The sequence below is a fragment of the Copadichromis virginalis genome, linkage group LG7 (assembly GCF_057382275.1).
Source record: "Copadichromis virginalis isolate Kocher_CV1m ecotype Utaka linkage group LG7, C_Virginalis_male_GT1.1, whole genome shotgun sequence".
In the NCBI taxonomy this organism is placed as follows: Eukaryota; Metazoa; Chordata; class Actinopteri; order Cichliformes; family Cichlidae; genus Copadichromis; species Copadichromis virginalis.
This window is the reverse complement of record NC_140624.1, coordinates 29,820,298-29,824,040: the sequence shown is the minus strand read 5'-3', so window position 1 is coordinate 29,824,040 and position 3,743 is coordinate 29,820,298.

Sequence of the window (3,743 nt, the reverse complement as noted above, 5' to 3'; positions counted from 1 at the left end):
AATGAGTTTATTTGAGACCTGAATGAAGTGTTTTGGTAGTTGTAGTGCATTTTGAATGTGAAACGAGCTGCTTTGCCAAGCTGACGGTCAGTTAGGAGGATTGTGTGAAGAGTTTTGCAAAAGTGACCTAAGTATTGTGAAATGTGTCCTAGCGGCTGTAAAAAACTGTAAGATAAGATGGGGCCTGATTATTTAAGACCTTGTATGTGAGGAGCAGGATTTTGAATTCAATTCTGGATTTAACAGGAAGCCAATGAAGGGAAGCCACAACAGGAGAAATATGCTCTCTCTTTCTAGTCCCTGTCAGGACTCTTGCTGCAGCATTTTGGATTACAGTTTTTTTACAGCCGCTAGGACACATGTCACAATACTTAGGTCACTTTTGCAAAACTCTTCACACAATTCTCCTAACTGACCTTCAGCTTGGCAAAGCAGTTCATTCCACATTCAAAATGCACTACAACTACCAAAACACTTCATTCAGGTCTCAAATAAACTCATTCTTCCAGAACACTAGCAAAGGTTGACAGCCGACAAACACACTTTATCACCCACAAAACAATGACCTAAAAAACACTAACAACATGTAGCATGACACAGTGTTTTCTTGTGTAAAACAAGGACTCATCTCTGTTTATGATTTCAATATATGTTACTGGAATGAATCAGACATCATGCAGAATTCGTTAATATTTGGTTATGTATTTCTATTTTTTTGCACTAAGTAATCCCAAAATACAAGAATTCGTATACACACCATCCACTGATACACATACAATAGTAATGCTAATCTACTCGGTCTCCTCCATTTGGCCACAGGTTCTCATCCACATCACATCTTATGTCATCTAGGGCAATACACCTAGGAAAGAATCTTCTGGCTGCCAGAATTGAAGGAGTTGAAAGATTGAAGGAGTAACACCTGTGTAGATGTTCATCTACAAAGAGAATCAGCTGTGGCTGGTTGAACTGCATTTTTAGATTTAAAATATGTTTCAATAAAATATTGCTGTTGAATTTTGCTGTCTTTTTAAGTTTTGCATTGTGTTATTGTTTTGGCCATAAGTTTAACAGTTTTGAAAACAGTATGTAAGCACATGCAAAATGTCCTGTACGTACAAAGATTTTTGGCAGTTGTTGTGTCTGAGTGAGAAGATAATTCATGAAATTTGAGAGATGTAGTCATTGAATGCATTTTGTGCCAAAACAATGATAACTGATCCTCAGTTTAGCCCACATAGACTTCTGTTGTGCTCACTGTGTGAGGAGTTTTGCAAAAGTGACCTAAGTATTGAGAAATGTGTCCTAGCGTCTGTAAAAAACTGTAACTGAAGGCTTTTCAGTGAGTTTTTAGGACATCCTGATAATAATGAATTACAGTAGTCCAGCCTGGAAGTAATAAATGCATGAACTAGTTTTTCAGCGTCACTCTGAGACAGGATATTTCTAATTTTAGAGATGTTGCGCAAATGGAAGAAAGCAGTCTTACATATTTGTTTAATATGTGCGTTGAAGGACATATCCTGGTCAAAAATGACTCCAAGGTTCCTCACAGCGTTACTGGAGGCCAAGGTAATGCCATCCAAAGTAAGAATCTGGTTAGATGCCATATTTCTAAGATTTTCAGGGCCGAGTACAATAACCTCAGTTTTATCTGAATTAAGAAGCAGAAAGTTAGCGGCCATCCAGGTCTTTGTCTTTAAGACATTCCTGCAGTTCACAGTGAGTTGCTTGACATGTTCAGAGTTCCTCTCAAAAGGCACAGTGTACAACTGTTTCATCCTGACCTGATGTTTTTTCAGGACTCTAGAAATTGTTGTTATGCTTACACTGTGAATATTTGCGAAAGTGACGTTGTCTGCCAAGACTCTGTGTCTAATTTCAGTGAGTTTTATCCCATTGTTTCTGATGACCATATCAACAATGGCAGTTTCCTGCACATCAGTGAACATCCGTCCTCTCCTTCCTGTGTGAGGTAACCGTTGAGTCCTAAGCAGAAATGCAACAACAATTACACAAAAGCTTATTTACTTTTGAAATGTGCAAATGCCCTTGCAGAATACAAGTTACCTGTTGGTTTGCTGGAAAACTAACAATAGATGTCACTGTAGAGCGCTGCAGATTTGGCTGCACTCTCTGACCAGCGTCTCTCATTGAGTGACCATGATTTACTACATGATCAATTACAGTAGCTCTGATCTCATCTGAGACTACAGCTCTTGATCTTCCTCTTATTCTTCTTCCACCACGCATACGTATTCCTCGCCCCCTCCCAGCCACTCTTCTTCCTCTTTCAGCCACTTCTCCATTTCTGGCTGGGTCCATGTTTACATCACAAAACAAACCTATTCAGCAGTTGTCTCCTTTTCTAATGAAATTGAAGGAGTAACACATGTGTGGATGTTCATCTACAATGAGAATCAGCTGTGGCTGGTTAAACTGCATTTTTGGATTTACAGTTTTTTTCGATTGGTTTGGCTCATTTCTTGAAACCGAGATGACATTCTCAAAATAACATGGACAAATCTCCAAACCACCTTGCAATTGTTCACAACAGAATGTCATTTCTCATTGGTTTTATCAAATTGCAAATGCTTTAGTACATGTCTCAAGTGACTCTGTGCTTCTTTTCAAATGATTATGTACAAGTAGCTACAGTTAGCACAATGAGCCCACATTTAGCACATTTTCCAAATAAATAGATCTTGGCGATCTAAACTGATTAGTTGATTTTTCAGTGAAATGGTTTCTCACTCCAAAACATATCAGCATGGTTTCATTGTGTAAGTCATCATATGCACAATTGTCTGTTCAACTGTCAAAAGTAGTCAAAGATATAATACCATGAAAGAATATCTTGGAACATTTGATAAAGTTATGACAGTACTTGACAATCAATCAGGTGAAATTAGAACTAACGAAGGAGCAGTTTCCCACATCTCAGATGACCAATCAAACAGGTTGTTTAGATACCTGACAGGTGTTGTGATTATGACTGCTGCCAAAAGTATATAGACAGAGCTTGGCCCGGGGCCAGTTTCATTTGCAGTGTGAACATGGAAGCACCTCGCCAAGTACAACAGCAACTTCCTGCTCGAGGAAGAGGAGGAGTGAGAATGCGTGGAGGAATAGGGGGAAGAGGCCGAGGAGCACGGAGGCACCATGATGTCCCAGATGAAATCTGGGCCACCCTTATTGACCACGTTATAAACCATCGCCTCACAATGGCAGAGGCAGGTCGCCGAGTGCAGCCTAATGTGCCTCGGTCTACAGTCTCCTCCATCATCCAAACCTTTCGCAGGGCAAACAGGTACAGAACTATGCTATTGAACTATTCAGTGTTGGTGTGTGTGTAGGCCTAGAGTACTGTAATATCTTCATGTGATGTTATATGATACTATAAAAATGACAAAGAAAAAAAAATGGAGAAAATACTGTGAATAGTATTCCAGTCACTGTGCAGTGCATCACACTTTTAGTACCATAAAACAGCAGTACAATTACATTGGTAACTCATTTTGTAACAAATTTACAGTGTTGACCTTTGACTTGTATGTCTAGGTTTGGACGACAGCCTCAAGTGGGTGGCAGAAGAAAACTTCTAAATGAACAACAAGAACAAGAAATATGCAACATGGTAATTGCAAATAATGCCATCACACTGAGACAGATTCGTAATGCAATCCTGCTAGACAATGTAATGTTCCAAAATATAAACTCTATCAGCATCTCCACAATAGACC